We start from the raw sequence: 17,774 nt of genomic DNA, 5'->3' as shown, positions 1-17,774 counted from the left end.
AAACTCCCCTTTTCACGCAAACGCAACCAGACTCTCCCACCCAAACAAAGCTGGACTCGGCCACTTTCCTGACTTTTTATTTTTCCCAAACTAGGGGTGTGAAAACACCCTGCAGAGCCGGAGGATGGGGGAAATTCATGGCTTTTAAACAAGTGGACACTTGTCTATTTACTTTACACTGTAAAAATAATCTGTAAATTAACAGTTGCTCATATTTTGTGTTCTGCTTTTGTTCTTCCTCTTTTCTTTTATTCATGCTTTTGAATTCAATTAGTGATATTTAACCTTGTTTTCAACAACATTTGATTATAAAAGTGACTCTTGTTGACATTTTCAATTAATAAACTAATAAAGCTAATAAACTGCCAGTACTTTGTTATTTATTTCTGCAATTTATATATATATATATATATATATATATATATATATATATATATATATATATATATATATATATATATATATATATATATATATATATATATATATATTTTTTTTTTTTTAATTTATTTTTTTTTTTTCATTTTTTTAAATTTTTATTTATTATGTATTATAAGGTTTCAAACTTCTAAAATGTCAATCAAAAGTCACTCTGTTAAAATGTAGCGATGAATTTCTAACATCAAAAGTTGACAGAGCAGAGATCAAGGTTCCATAAAGCAATTCATAACCATATATTTTTTTTCACATTTTTCACATTTTTTTTTTTTAAAAGGAAACATTGATAAATTTCTCAATTAAGAAAAATTACAGTATACAGGGGAACAAAATAGGAATAAGATGTTGCTCGGTTGATTGCTCTTTTCAAAAACTCAGAAATATTACTTAGCGTTTCATAAATAATTATTTTAACAGATGACTTAGTTTTCACTTTTGCATGATCTTCCTTAGCATCCTAAAATAAAACCAGATCAAAATCAAAACATCCATAAATAATGATTCATTTTGCAAAAAGTTAATCTAACCCTAAAACACTAAAGCAATGCAGGGCAAAATTCATATCATACAGAAAAAAAAAACAAACAAAAAAAACTAACAACTGAGAAAACATCTTCATAGTTTAACACACGCATGCAAATCTGCACCACACATGCAGAAATGCTCACACATAGAGAAATGCTCACACAGAGAAATGCTCTGCAAACAGTGAGGACTCTAAGAATGTTTGTGTGTGTGTGTGTGTGTGTGTAGTTAATCTAATGTAGATGTTTTTATTTATTTATTTTCTAAATATTTGTCTTTTTCTAATTTGGATGTGATGTCTTAACTTGTAACATGTTTGAGTTGTCAGCCACCATATGCATTAGTAAAATGTTCAAAAGTTTCCTGCAAGATGTTTAACTTTGCCATCATGTTTCAGTGCCTTTCAGCTTGTCATTTCTTGTAGCTGCGACGTTTCATTTTAAAAGCAAAAAGACAGGATTTCATCTTAGAGCGAGACTGGAAAAAAAGTACCGCACAGCTACGCACATACATTCTGGCATACATACAGACTTTTGATGAATCAAATTATGCTGCTGAAATAGATGTGTGACTGAAGCAAAGTGCATAGCATTTCCTCCACCCCACCCCCAGTGTTATTGTATTACACACAATATTTCACCTCTCTGATTCAAACGAAAGTGAAGAGGAGAGAGAGGGGAAAAAAAAAAAAAAATCACCTTTACCTTCTCAAACACTGCCTTTCAAATTCAAATAATGGTTTCATGCATTTCTCTTTAAAGCCTCTTGACTGAGATTGATGTCTTGAAAAGCTATATGATGAAGGGGTTGACCTTTCTTTTAAGAAGCAGAAAAAAAGAGAATCCAAACAACAATTTCCCCACCTTTTCTGTTGTATTCTCTTCTTCCTCGGTGGTCTGGGACTTTACAAAAGCGATCCACAGATGTGTGCGAGCATGTGAGAAATGATCAAATTCGACATGCAGGAAGCCTTCATTCAGATACAATAGATGGCTACACTGGGTGTCAAGAGGGTGTCAGTCGGCTGAGGATTACGGTTTGAAGTGTTGCTCTTCTGTAGATAAGATATCTCCAGGCGACAGCTGCTTAAGGTGATCGGAGAATGCTGCGGAAATTCAACCAGAAAAAAAAGAAAATTATACAGTGGCGAGAATGAAACACGAATGAAGGTTTACAAAGCAAAAAGGCATGCTTTTGAAAGTCATTTCGAGGGCTGCCGTATTCTCTTAGGGGTGATTTATTAAAAGAATATCTGATGAAACATCAGATACTATTAAAGATGACTAGGACTTGGCTAATTTATTATTGTTATTATTGTTTTTGAAATGGTCTACACTATTTTCTAACTGTACTACTCGATAGAAAATATAAAACACATTTGTCCAAAATACAACAATTAATTCATCATAAAGTGGCTAATAATCATGAGAATGCTAGTAAGAGCATTTGCCCAAGTATCTCTAATATATCTCAACCATTAAAACATATATTGATTAACATGCTGTATGTTGGTTATTTTATTTTATTCAATTCAATTTTATTTGTATAGAACTTTTACAATGTAGATTGTGTCAAAGCAGCTTCACATAAAAGATCATAGTAAATTGAAATGGTGTAGTTTAGTATTTTACTGTATTTTCATAATCAATAAATAATGAATAATCACGATCAGCATTTTTTTCAACAATCTATGTTCCATCTGTGGTAAAATACAAACAAACTAACATATCAAACTAACATATGTTAGTTTGTTTGTATTTTACCACAGATGGAACATAGATTGTTGAAAAAAAATGCTGATCGTGATTATTCATTATCTATTTACAATTCAGATGCAAAACCCTTTAAATGCCAAAATCTCTCTTTTATAATAAGCATTTTTTTCAGCCTCATATGTTTTTGATTGGCTATTTCAATTAAAAGGCAATGAAAATAACGTTCGAGGTTACAGAAGTAACCCTTCGTTCCCTGAGGAGGGGAACGGAAGTGCTATAAGTGGATTTGATTTGAAAATCCACGAATGGGAGGATTTGGTTCAGAAACCGCTTGTCTGAAAGAGTATTGAACGGGCCAATGAATGCAATGAATTGGCAGGGTAAGCTTGCACAGGTGTGCTTCATTGCCAATTATCCCAGCATATAAGCACACCTGGAGCGAGCAAACGCCATCCTTTTAAGCTGAAGAGACTTTCAAACAGCTAAGGGACAGTCATTATGGCGACGGAGTATAGCACTTCCGTTCCCCTCCTCGGGGAACGAAGGGTTACTTCTGTAACCTCAAACGTTCCCCTTCGGTTTGGGAACTTCAGTGCTATAAGTGGATTTGATTTGAAAATCCACGAATGGGAGAACTATGGAAAGCGCCATAATGACTGCACCTTACCAACGCCCCCGATGAGGGTATAGTCAAGCGAGCGTGACGCACCCACATCATGGGAGTCGCGGTCCTCCAACGTGTCCCTGGCCCTAATTTAGCCTACTTCAACAGAAGTCTTACGGATTTAGATATATTTTTTGCCCGAGTGCCCGCTGCAGAGCAGGGGACAACTGGGGTGTTTCGCCCTTTTGCAAAGGCCAGCCGCGATCTTTACTGCGCAACAGTCATGGCATCGCAATGACGACATGAACTGCCTGCGAGCAGCACATTAACATGCTGGATCCCCCAGGCATGTAATGCAGTGCCCGTGCCCATCATCCGAGGACAGAAAACCACCGCATCCAGAAACGCACAGTCGGAGCGCCGTCCTGAAAAAAACGTGCTGCACAAGTGTGTTGCTCTTTCTGTGAAGTTTGCAACTTTATACGCACTGCTCTGGAGGACCGGACCCAAAGAACGCCAGGCAAGGGAGAAACCCAGCTCGACCGTCTGCCACTGCGTGTACACACTCTGTACCGGGAGAATGCTCTCATTCGCTCAGAATCGCTGGTCACAGCAAGAGGAACCCTCATCGACTCGATCAGAAAGTCTCTGAAGCAAAAAGGATGGCGTTTGCTCGCTCCAGGTGTGCTTATATGCTGGGATAATTGGCAATGAAGCACACCTGTGCAAGCTTACGCTGCCAATTCATTGCATTCATTGGCCTGTTCAATACTCTTTTAGACAAGCGGCTTCTGAACCGAATCCTCCCATTCGTGGATTTTTAAATCAAATCCACTTATAGCACTGAAGTTCCCCAACTGAAGGGGAACTTGTCATAAGTGATATAACTGGTCATAAACACAGGATCCTGAATAAAAAGGCTCATTTTAGAAGAATGTTTCAGACGGGACATCACACTGAAATCCTCTGATCTGAGCCAGTGTAACATTAAAGATACTTGGACATACTCTGAATGTAACAGTAAGCAACTACCTAGAGCAGATCTACTCTGAGATTTTCATGACAGTGTTATGCAGTTGTCACTGAAAAATCTCATCAAGAAAATATGAAACCATTAAAAAAAAATAATAATAATCTTAATAATTATCAGCTTTCAGCAAGCTTGCTGCCAGTTCTGCTCAGCAAATCAAAAAATCTAGTATCTCGAGATCTGGGTAGAGACTGAATGGGGTTACACACAGAATCTTTCTGGTTACGCAATCTCTGGTTACACAAATTAAGATGACTTTCGTTGATGTTAACACAAGAGGACAGCACTACAAATAGCTGTAAATGTGGTCTAAGTTGAGTTTTTCCCACTTTTAGCCAATAACAAAAGGTTAAAAAAAAAAGAAAAAAAAAGTGCATTCAATCTGCTATTGTAATGTAAATGCTCATTTGAAAAAGTCACAAAAGACTATACCTGCTTTCTGTCTATACGGACCTAACTCATGATTGCTTTAGGTTTGTTTTTATTTTTATGATATTCCCTTCAGGATGATATCTTCAATAGTATGATGTTTCATTAGATATTCTTTTAATAAGAATATAACTTTGTTAAAAAGGTTTAATTATTATTGTTTATTATTGACATATCTACACCATTTTATAACTGTACTAAAATCAAAAGAAAATATAAATGGATAAATTGTTTACATTTATTTAAATCACATTTACATCAAGAAACCTATCATAAAGTGTCTAATAATCATGAGAATGCTATACAAGCATTTTTCCAAGTTGATTATTTTACTTTATTTTTTATAATTAATAAATAATGAATTAATTTAATAATGAATCATCACTATCAGCATTTTTTCAACAATCCATGTTCTATCTGTGGTAGCAAAATACATAAACATCTCTTTATGTATGAACAGTTTAGATGCAAACCCTCTAAATGCCATCTAAAATTATCTTTTAAAATGAGCATTTTTTTCTTCCTCCTATGTTTATGATTGGTTATTTCACTTTAAAAGCAATGCAAATGACACATTGATTGTCATAAAAGTGAAATAACTGGTCAAACACAGGGTCCTGACAAGAAACTTTTAGACGACGCGTTCACATCTGAACTTTTATATGTACTGATCAAGCCAATGGTAATATCTGATACTCAGGGCATATGCTCTGAATGTAATAGTAAGCAACTACCTAGAGCAGATCTACTCTGAAAACTGCATAAGAATACTTTGAAAATCTCATTAAGAAAACATGAAACCAATCAAACCAAAAAATAATCCCAATATTTATCAGCTTTCAGCACGCTGGCTGCCAGTTCTGCTCTCCGAATTAAAAAGTCTAGTTAAGTATCTGCAGATCTGGGTAGATCCAGAATGGGGCTACACACCGAATCTTTCTTAATCTCTGCTTAAACTAATTAAGATGACTTTTTGTCTGAACACAAGCAGACAGTGCTACAAATAGCTGTAAACAGGGTCTAAGTTTGAGCTTCTACACTTTCAGCCAATACCTAAGGTAAATAAAAGTAAATGCATTAAATCTGCTATTGTAGTGTAAATGCTTATTTAAAAAAGCCACAAAAGACTTTTCTACACTGACCTAACACATCGATTTAGGGTTTTGCTTCTATGTATACTGCTCATGTCTACATTTATAGTATTTCAATCAGTTGCCCATTAAAAACCAGCTCATGTGGATTTAAAAAAAAATCTGAATCTGTGTGCTAGTGTCCTCTGGAGGTTGAATTTTTTTGGCCATTCCCACATACATTGACTGAAATGAAATATGCTTTGTTTCCTGCCAAGGCAACAGAAAGTGCCAAAATATAATTGGGTAAACTGGCGGTGGGCGAAGTTATATAGACCTAAACAAAGACAGACATTTTCACATGGAACAAAGATTTTCAATAACTGACTTCAGCATTGTTTTTCAGAGAAACAAGTACGTCTACTTAGCATGTTTCCTAAACATCTGCATTTTATAGTATTTTTAGCCTTTATACAAATGTAAAAAAAAAAAATCTGTTTATAAATTAATAGGTGTTTTTTGTTTATTTACGGAATGAAATGCATTATGAGAGTTTTATCTCTGCTCTGTTAAACCGCAGTATTGCATTTTCAACATCAAAAGTTGACTGTGACTTTAATTAGCATTTTTATAGTTTAAGAAAGGACATGGTTTAAGAAATAACAAAGGAAGTCTGTAAAATAATAGAAAAAAAGTGTTGGCAGTTTATAACCAGGTTTTTGTGCCATTGAAAACTGAAATTACCAAAACTAAAAATGGAATTTTGGTCAAAAGACTAAAGCTGCGTCCCAAATCGCATACTTATGCACTATTCTACGCTATTTTGTAGTATAAATAGTGTAAGTAGTGTGTTCACACTGAAAACTCTAACAATAATAAGTGCACTTTAATTACCCGGATGTTGCACTTATTCAGCCAGTAAAATGAAGTGTGTAATGATGGACACTTCACGCACTCAACGACCGCAGGTTTGCCTACGTAGCGGAAGGGGCGGAGCTATCAGACGCACATGTTGGATAACTTTATTTATTTTGGATAGTGAAAGCAAAATTCTCCTACGAGAGTGATTATAGCTTCCCGATAGTGAATGCGGTAATACTCATGGCAGGTATTATTTCATAATTCGGTTGTTTATTTCACTGATTGATTTGGCAACTGTCAAACGTCATTAGGGAAACGGTTTGAATTTCCGCTTAGTAAAAAAAACATAAGTGTGCCATTTGGGACAACACTACATACATATACTATCCTGTTGAGTGTGTAAGTGCATAAGTACATAGTGCATGAGTGCATAGTGTATAGTGTGCCATTTGGGACGCAGCTTAAGACTAAAATGAAATCAAAAATTGCTGTCAACTGGTGATGAGGTGTATGACCTTAAAGGGTCAGGAAATACCAAAACACATTTTTTGAGCTGTTGACTGTCATATAAGTGTCCCACACTGCTAAAAACACTATTAGGACACATATTTCACTAAAAAGTGAAAATTGGTTGTTTTTGCGTTATTTCGAGCAAATTCGTACTTCCGGTTTAAAAACAAATTTTTGAAGCTACGTCATGGCCATGAGATCTTAGCATTTCTCATCTGCGAATGGTGAGATTTGGATTTGCTGCTCGTCTCCTTTTAATAAAGATGCTGCTCTAGTTGCTGTTGATTGTCCTATATCTGTAGATTTGGTAAGTGAGTGACCAGTGGTCTTTGTTTATTCAGATAGCAAAGTTAGTTCGTATCGAACTAACCATTACACAGAGTGCAAACATGTTAGCACCACAACCAAACTATTACCGTCGTGTATGGATTTTCACCGTACTTTGTGACCGGAATAACACACACTGCTTTCTGACGTTACCTGCCGAGTCCATCTAAGTTTCCGGGAAATGCAGAGGCTTTTTTTCTCTCATTCCCCATGCGGTAACAAACATTGCATGAAAAATACACGCTTAGAGCAGTTCCTCGAATCAAATATCTCGTTTGTCGAGAGGGGCATGAATGAAATTCCTGAACAAAACAGCCAAACTGCGGTTAAAGTCCACCATTTAATATTTTGTCAAATAATTCGATTACTGATGTCCAAGTAAACACAGTCACTTTCTCCCCTGTGTGTGTGTGTGTGTGTGTGTGTGTGTGTTTTGACTCTTTTGGCACGTGCCCAAATCGACAATCCCATATCATCTCCTCCAATACTCCCCCCTAAACAGAGCTGGATATGCCCACTTTTTCTGACTTTTCCAAAATAGAGATGTGAAAATACCCTGCTGAAACAAAGGGGTTTCATGGCCCCCTTAAACGATAAATGCACTCTATAAATACACTGTAAAAAAAGTCTGTAAATGTGTAATGGTGTAAGAGTCAAAAGCATAACTTTAATCTTTTTTTTTTAAATGCCAGTAATTTGATCAATATGATTGTAATTTTGGGTCCCACTTTATATTAAGTGTCCCTAACTACTATGTACTTACATCAAAAAAATAAATACAATGTAGTTACTGTATTTATAATGTATTTGAGAACACTTGTGGGGCTTTTGAGTTGGAATAGAGGTTGGGTTATGAACAGGTTTGGTGGCATGGGTAGGTTTAAGGGTAGGTTAAGGTGTAAGGGATGGTCAACAGTGTATTTACAAATGTAATTACAAAAGTTAATTACAGATGTAATTACATACATGCATTTAATCAAGCATAAGTACACAGTAAATACATGCATTTACACAATAAGTACATTGTAACAAACGATTAATTTCTATGTAAGTACATATTAGTTAAGGCCACTTAATATAAAGTGGGACCTAATTTTGTTACCCTCATGCTTAGATTTACTTTCAGACTAAAATACACAAAGTGCACATATCATAATAGACAATTACCAAGACAGCCACCTAAGCTGAATGAGTCGTGCACTCTGATGTTGATGCACTCAAGCATTTTATGCACTCAAGTACAATATAGTGTATGATTAAAGTTGTGCTCATTTTTGTACATAGACACACAAACTGTAAACTATTATTTATCATTGACCATCATCATCACCATCAGCGTGATAGTGATGCAATCTAGGTTGACAGTAAATTTGATCTTTGGTAAGGTAAGGTGATAATCTGTCTGTGAGTGTTGAAATAGCCACATCTGTGACTGGTTACAGCATTGATCTGTGTGATGTGAAGCATGATTACAGTGTCAGGACCTTTTAAAATACAGTTGGAAGCTGAATGAGATGGGTTTGTCCATAAAATCATCAAGCTGGGGAATGGACAGTAAGAGCCTTGTGATTGTCACTACGGTAGTTTTGCGAATCCATATACCAATTTCTACTGACTGAAAAAGCTCCTTTACAAGAAGATGATTGGCAATGATGTAAGGTGCCAGGAAATGACCTTGAAAGGCAATGCAGTCCACACAGATCAAAAGACAGATCTTCATTTTAGACTAAAAGCATATAGGTTTACGGCCTTCGTTGAGAAGGAAATGAATGCTTTTGCCTTTCTGTGATGTGCAAATGCATCACTATTCTACACTACGTCTCAGGTACACTTCTGTAAAAAGCAATTAGTTACTTTATGTAAGAATGGGAGGAAACTTGTTTTAAGAAAAGAAACAAGTAGACCATTTTAAAAAGTGAGTAAACGTGACATGCCTTGGAATGGTTCATTTGACATAAATAACTGACTTCAAAATAACCTATAAATATTGACTTGCAAAGGAAAAGCAGGTTTGCAGCTTTCTAACATTTTTTAAAATGTTATATATATATATATATATATATATATATATATATATATATATATATATATATATAAACCTGCTGTAATTCATTACAAACACACACTGTTAAAAACATTAACAGCTTCTGAAAGACGATTTTTATTATAGGTTCTCTTTAAGTAGGAAAATAAACAAAAATTATCTTTTTTTTATATTTGGGTGACATGGTTTAATTTAATTTGATTTATGCTAAACTAAAATTACTAAAGTTAATCTGAACTCATACTAAACAATAATGTTTAATTTCAGAAGTCAGTTCTGAAATAAACTCAGAATTCTGCTGAATTACTTTCAATTCACTTTTGTCATCTGTCACAACCTTTTACAATTTAAACAATAAAACTTGTTTGGATTTGTAATAGCTAAGCTTTTTCTGGCTGTGTACTGGCTCAAACTCATGTCTAATATTCATCAAAATACAGACACAGTGCATGTATGCTTGTGTGTAATGTTATATATATATATATATATATATATATATATATATATATATATATATATATATATATATATATATATATATATATATATATATATATATATATATATATATATATATATAGTATGCATGCATCAAAAAAAAAAACATTGACAGTGCACACAATGAGGTTACTTTTTTCTAATTCATGAACACATTTATATTACACATAAGATAATTGTACTGATTAAGCAATGTTTATTTGCAAAAGTACATTGGAAAAAGAGAACAACTTAAGTGTCAATTAACCATTTAGAAAAAGTTGTGGTTTATTCTAGCAGCTGTGTTCCCACATCTCCTTAAAACAAATCATCAGTTAAAAAGGAACCGAAATTAATATACTAGGCTAACAAAAAATTATTTTCCCAGGCAGGGTTTGCTTTCTTTGCTGTTTGATGGATGATTATTTTTTTTAAGGACACTTTTACATTATAAGCACCTAGTTACATGCTTTCAATGGCAACACTGCTTGTAATTGCTTCCTCTTAGCAGCTCATTTGCATTTAAAAGGGACACAAACAAAACAGAATGTCATTGCTTACACCTGAATAGGTGCAAATTTTACAAGATATGATCTGTGGGGTATCTTGAGCTTAAATTTCACAGACACATTCTGGGGACACCAAATATTTAGTTATTTTTTTTTTTATAACATGTTCCATAATATTTTATGCCATAGGCCGTCTTTTAAAGAAGTGTTTTAATTATCTTAGCCACCGCTATATGCCATTTCGATCTCCCTCCCATCAGAAATCCATCAGCGTGCGAGTGGCCAGTCGCACAAGCACAAACCAAACGAAGCCCTCTGCTTTCACACCAAACAACAGCATCCAGATGGCTGTTAGTCACAGTCACTTCCTTTCATCCAAGAAAACTGCCTGATTCTGCTCTTCTGTGTAGCTGCCATCCATGCGTAAACACTCTTCGACTCTGGAAAAGACATCACAACTCTGTGACAACGGGGTCTTTGATGGAAAATATGGGTTTAAGCCTCAAACAGCTTTGTGGCGAAAACCAGCGCTGACAGATTTGGGAACTCAGCTCTCAGTCTCTGACAGGCTGACTCTGTAAAGCCAAGCTGCTAGTTTCCTTTAAATGCTAAATTAATAATAATAGCTCTGACTTCGCTAAATGACAGGCCCGATTTTCATGCCGACTGTATCCATTTCGGGGGATATTTTGCTGGGATAAGAAAAAGCAGATGCGTTTTATTTTAACATCCCGAATAAGTGAAGGGGCGTTCATTTATTTGGAATTTATTACTTCATTCTCAAACACATTTTGCAGCATTTCTACTTGCCATTTTCGGCTAATCTCACTTGAGCCTCTACAATCATGTTTCTTGATATGGAAAGTGACTTTATATTACAGTCCTATATTACATTATACCACAGTGTACTACCCAGAATGCTTGCAGCAGGGTACAATAAACAGAACAAATTTGAGTGGTTGTTCATGTTTTACATTTAATTACATGTATGGAGCTTTTCACACTATGCTAAACCTCATTTCAAGAGTTCACACTTAGCTGATGATTGGTCATAAGCTAGTTTGGCATGCTGTCCCGGGAGAGAGCCCCGAGCTCAAAAGATCCTCAAGTCCGGAGCTCCCTCCCGTTGCAGGGCGAGAGGGGAGTTTAAACTTGGGTAGATCTCGAGAACCCCCCCTCCTGTGCGTAAGGATTGCTAAGGTGATGTGTTGCTGACAGAAATGAATTTGGTGCTAATTTAGTTTAGTCAATTTACTTAGTCTCATGTTTTTGGGGGTGTGGGAGGAAACCAAGGGACCCGGGGAAAACCCACGCAAGCACGGGGAGAACATGAACTCCGCACGAAAATGCTGACCGGTTGGGTGGATACCCGAGTCGGAGGCATTTTTTGCTGTAAGGCCACTAGTGCTAGCCACTGGGCCGCCGTGCTGCCCTGTAGAAAAAGAGGAGAAGGTGTGGAAGGGGGGGATTCTTCAAGACGAAGATGACTAAAAGTAAGATGTTTGGTTATTTATACTGGGTTAGGAATAGCCTGATTGGTGGTTCGTACATTAGCTTGACTTAGAGCCAGCCGTGTCAATCATTAGCACGTGATCCTCTCAAAATTAGTTTATGAATAAACTTCACTTGCTGTTGTAAACCCTTATTGTAACCTGGGTAAAACTTTTCACAAGGTTGCTCATTTACAAAAAACATGCACAAATCATCTCAAAAAAAAAAAAAAAAAAACTCTGTATTTTAGCATTTCCTCACACTCGTCAAACATATACTGCTCTCTATAGATGTCTATAGATGTGACTTGATAGATTCTCCAGCAATGTCAAGTGTGTCATTCTCAAACTCAGTTCAAACACCAATTATATATAGACACACAGCACAACCCTCACATAAAATCAGCTGCAAATGAAGAAACACACATTTAAATTAAAAAAAAAAAAAAAAAAAAGTAGGTTGAGATAATTCTTTTCTTGCAGTAAACTGTACAGGTTATCATATATTTAGGATACATTTTTTTGCAGAATGCAAAATGCAGTGCTCTGGTGTGTTTTATTGCACGTTTCATAAGGCAAAACCACTAGAGGGTGCTGTCTATATTTTTAGATTAAAGCCTGGTTTATACTTCTGCAGAGTAATCGCCGTGACCCATGGTGCATGCCCAGGGGCGCAACTGCACATTTACTGATGGTTATGCGGCTTCAACTTTTGCGCCCCCCCCCCCCCCATCTCATACCAGCCCATATTTCTTTTCAATTTAATTTTCCCTCACTAAAAGATTATAGCACCTTGACTAGCCTTGCTTTTGCTTTTTGTACTACATTTGTCAAAACAAAATGATAGACATGGTAATCCTAAAGGGCAAAAGAACATTGCAATTACTTCTCACATGTATACTTTGAGAAGTGTAAGGTCTGTCTTTGCAAGAACAATTGACTGAAACTGCTAAAAGTGAAATAAAAAAGACTGTCAAATGTTTAGTGTAAAAAAAAAAACAGAAACAAACTGTGTGAAATGTTCTATTTAATTGAAATGTTATGACTTTGTTTGTAGCTAAAATTAAAATAGTTTTGAGCTAAGAAGTTACCAAAAGGCCTGATGAATTAATATGATACATAATAAATTCATAAAAACATGTATATGGTATGAAAAATGGGGGGAGGGGTGGAATGATTTTTTTAATTTAATAAAATACAATATTATACAAGTATAAAATGCTAAATAAACATTTTTAACAAAAAATATATATATATATATTATTTGAAACTTTTAATATGGATAATTTCAAAAATAGTTTTGGCACAATGGCGCCCCCAGTGTTTGGTGCCCCTATGCGCCGCATATACTGCATACCCCCTTTTTGCGCCACTGTGCATGCCTTGTGCTTAGCTATGCATTTATACTTTTGCGTGCTGTATGTGTGGCTCTGCAATAACACTTCCGAAACGCTAGCTGGTAGTAGGTTATGTTCATCTGTGTCAAGTTTCTTCACAGGTGTTTTGATTTTTTCTGAACTCTATCTAAATGTACAAGTAGCTAAAACTCTCTCATTCTAAAGCAGGAACTGGCATACGTGCAACAACATTCATAAAGGTAAACACAAAACAAAAGTTTCCATCAGGAGCACCTTCATGGGACTTGGCGCTCTCAGCATTGCCTACACTTGGCACAGCTACCAAGCTGACAAATCACAGAGCTTGCGCCGCTACGTATGGTTACCATTTTTGAGAGGCACGTGTCAGTATCAGCCACGGCAAGGGCTATGTGACCGTGAGAAGGCTGTGCTAGACCATACACTGTGGTTGAAGCAGAATAAATCAGCCTTTAGCAAATCTGTAACGCATAGTCGCAGTCACACTTGAGTTTGGGCAAATCATGTCAGACAGTGCTGCGTAAAGGTATGGAATAAAAACGCACACATTTTACATTTCTGCACAGACGGGTGACGTTTACACCCTCTATTTGTCTCACATGTATGTGACGCCCAAAAAAAAAAGAAAAAAAAAGGCTTGTGTTTCGGCTCTACAGCATTCGCATGCCTATGAACCATTAAATATTTAGACTATAAATGAAAAAAAAAAAAAATCTCACTCAAACTAAATTAATAATAATAATAATAATAATAATAATAATAATAACAACAACAATAATGTTATTAATACTACTATTAACACTACTACTACTACTACTACTACTACTAATAATAATGTTATTAATAACAACAACAACAATAATAATAATAATAATAATAATATTGCTGGAAGGGCATCCGCTGCGTAAAACATACGCTGGATAAGCATTTTATTCCGCTGTTGTAACCCCAGATTAATAAAGGGACTAAGCCGAAAAGAAAGAAAATGAATGTAGAACAACAACAACAACAACAACAACAACAAACAACAACATGCATTTCTAGACACTCAAAGAGCTTTACACATTTTTGGGGGGAATCTCATCCATAACCAGGATGTACAGTACATGTGGATTTATTTTTGTTGTTGTTAGTATATGATGATTTATTTTTGTTGCTGTGATTGATTCTACATGTTTTTATTGCATGATTTATAATTAATGGTGCCAATTAGGTTCCAATTAATTTAAAAAGTTTGTGGTTGTTTTAAAGTGGCGTGTTTCCTTTTCCAGCCAGAAACAGTGACAGTAAGGGTAAAACAGAGTCCATACGCTATTTCTGTCTTTGCCCAATTAAAATCAAAGACTTACATATGAATGGAAGTCAATGTGTCAAAATGTGCAATGTGACAATGGCTTTATTTATGGCAATGTTTCTCAACCACGTTCCTGGTGGACCACCAATGCTGCAGGTTGAGGTTTTCTTTGTCTATCACAGGGCTTTCAGTTAATGAGCTGACAATCTTAATCTGGTCTGTTTGGTTAAGGAAACAGTTGCTGTGTTCCAATTTGCATACGATCCATCCTGAACTACAACCTCGAGTAAAAAGTGTAAAACTACAAACATGGCGAGACCAACTGTCAAGTAGAGATGCTTTGGTATAGGTGTTTGAATGTCTGTTAATTAATATCTAGCCAACTATATTACAACAGTTATATTCCATCTGCAACAACAATGTGAACTTATATCAAGATATGTTTGGACATTAACTTTTAAATGAATTACCCAAAGACCTGAGGAGATTTCTCTGTATGAAAGGCTCATGAATGGGAGATTACCCTGCTGCTGCTTCTGCAATAAGGCAAGTCATTAAATATGAAAGAAATGTGGATGATATTTCGAGATGATTGACAGGGTACATAACTAAACACAACGATCTGTTAAGATACGTTTAGATACATCACTTAAAGTACTTAAGTGTTAAGTTAAGCATATTAGGATTATTAGAATCTTTATAGTATAAAAACTTGAGGGGTTACAATTCAAAGTATAATTTTAGCTGTAAATTTCCATTAAATTCCCCTTAAATTGTGGTTAAAATTTTTTTGTATGTTTATTCTGCATTAATTTATTTAATTGTATAGATTAAAACCATCATTTAAACCATGGTCACAGTTGTTTGTTCAATGTTGACAAAGCAAATATGATTTCAAAAGCAGTATTTGAAGAATATTTGGATTTCTTATTAAATCATGAGGTCACAAAAGTTACAAAACCCTTCTGACAGATGCCATGGAGAGAAGCAAGATAATATGACAGACATTCGTGACGTTCAGTGCGAGACATTTAGACTTTCTGCACGTACCTAATCATAACCAATGGACATAGCAACATGATTTAATTTAATGTGCTGTAAAGCTTTAGTGCCTTAAATGCATTTTAGTTGAAAGCTAATATTACTCACAGCCTTTATTTTTAATTAGGCAAAGACAGAAATAGCGAATGAACTCAGTTTTACCCTTACTGTCACTTTTTCTGGCTGGAATATAAAAATGCACCACTTTAAAACAACAACAACTTTAACAAACAAATTAATTAGTTGGAACATAAGTAGTGGCATTATAAATCATGTAATATATTGAAATCATAAAAAAAATAATAATAATAAATTAACAAGGTTGCCTATTTTTTCTAGCCAATGTGTGTTTAACATGCAAAGAAATGGATAGATAAGATTGATAAGACCAAGGAAGGACATTTAGATGCAAAGTTTCGGTATAAAATGATTAACGTTAACCTCATTCCGTCACCACAGTATCCACATTTTCATGTAATTTTGGGCGTTTCATTTTTAATTATTCGACTTTAACTGCATGTTTTTAGCAGTTTCACTTTCACTAGGCAACATAATTGTTCATGCCCTGATGATAAACTAAAGTATTGGATGAAAATATGATTTATGGACCGGTGGAAGGGTGTTGCTTTAATAGAATTTGATGTCCCAATATGAATGGAAAGAAAAAACATCCACATATGTACCTTCAGTGGACCTCTTAATGCTTATGTCCTTGTGGCACTGAAATTCAAATGCTGATTCGGTAAACAAGGATCAAACTAAATTGTTTCAAATTTATAATTAATGTTCTCAACTGTCAGCAATACAACTTTTTAATGAGTACAATTGTTTGTAATCATTAATTTATTATTATAATTTTCCAATTTCCACATTTGTAATGCCTGTATTTTGGACATTTATTTTTTTTTTTGCGGTTCACTTAGAATCCTATATGGAAATCATTAATTTTTTTTTTCATTGGCATTGATTGTTTTGAAATTCAAAATGGCATTAACATGCCTGTGTTTTTTATTTCTGTAATAAATAGGGTTTTAAAGCCAACAGTTTGAGGATCTTGGTTTATTGCAGGTACATTGTTTACATAAAGAAATGGATTACAAGCTAAACAAAAATGCTAATAGACAATCATATTTTGCATTTAAAAGTTTCTTTGTCTGGAGTTTACATAAATTTGACATTTTACTTTGGAATAGCCAAAATGACAAGTTTTAGTCAAATGTGAAATTTAATTTAATTAGTTATTTTTTTTAATCGATTGACAGCACTAATTATAACTAAATATATTTATTCAGTTTGAGTGAGTTATTATGTTGTCCAAATATTTATCCAAATATTAAATTCTTAAATCAAGAAGCATTTTCTACACAAGTAAAAAATATTTATAATAAGAAATAAGTCAAAATAAAATCAGGTTTTTCATTTAAATAGGCTAAATTATCAGCCAGCAGGCTAAATAAATACATGTTTGAAATAAGTATATTTCACTTACCCTGTTGTCACATTATTTTGCTGGTGGTTTTGATTTAGGAATTTTTAGATATTTGGAGTAGAAATGAGACGAGTAAAAAGCATTTTTGCAGTGTATTGTTGCAACACAGGCTCATTGTGAATACGTAGCCCCGTATACATTTCTGAAGATTGCGAATTATGTATCCAGAGGTCTGGACAGCTGCATTTCTTCTTTAAAATTAATGCGTCGAGGCAGTATGACAATGCCAACTTCTGTTTTTTTTCTGAAAGAAAAGTAAGCTGACTGCTTCTGTTTGCATGGCTTTTCCGCTGTTAATAGTTTACCAGCATACGTTGGCAAACTAAAGACACAGAGAGGACTTGATCATGGAAACAGGGTTCGAGATGGGTGGAGAACAGTTCCAGTAAGCAGGTAAAACAAAAAGGCAAAAAATTAAATAAACAAGTAAATAACAGGGTTATGTGATATGATCTGAATACATGGTAACATCACGCAAGGGCTTTTTTTCTGGATTGCTTTTTAAAACACTTTTGGTTGCATTTAGGAAAGTGGGTGGGCGGGTC

The 17,774-nt window shown here is 34.9% G+C and overlaps 1 long non-coding RNA gene across 4 annotated transcripts in view; it reads right to left on the bottom strand.

Annotated features, from left to right (window-relative positions):
* Nucleotides 1-655: 655 nt before the first annotated feature.
* LOC141381182 (uncharacterized) overlaps nt 656-17,774 on the bottom strand; it is a 33,443-nt gene continuing 16,324 nt past the window's right edge. For 2 of the 4 annotated variants that reach the window (XR_015480673.1, XR_015480674.1), the window contains exon 4: nt 656-2,068. This is a non-coding gene — a long non-coding RNA (uncharacterized LOC141381182). Of the gene's footprint in view, nt 2,069-10,224; nt 10,980-17,774 lie in introns of those variants that run through there. The other 2 variants (XR_015480671.1, XR_015480672.1) reach the window with 1 other exon arrangement.

Source organism: Danio rerio, chromosome 3 (assembly GCF_052040795.2).
Source record: "Danio rerio strain M-AB ecotype USA chromosome 3, GRCz13ab, whole genome shotgun sequence".
In the NCBI taxonomy this organism is placed as follows: Eukaryota; Metazoa; Chordata; class Actinopteri; order Cypriniformes; family Danionidae; genus Danio; species Danio rerio.
This window is presented reverse-complemented; position numbering and strand designations above follow the sequence as displayed.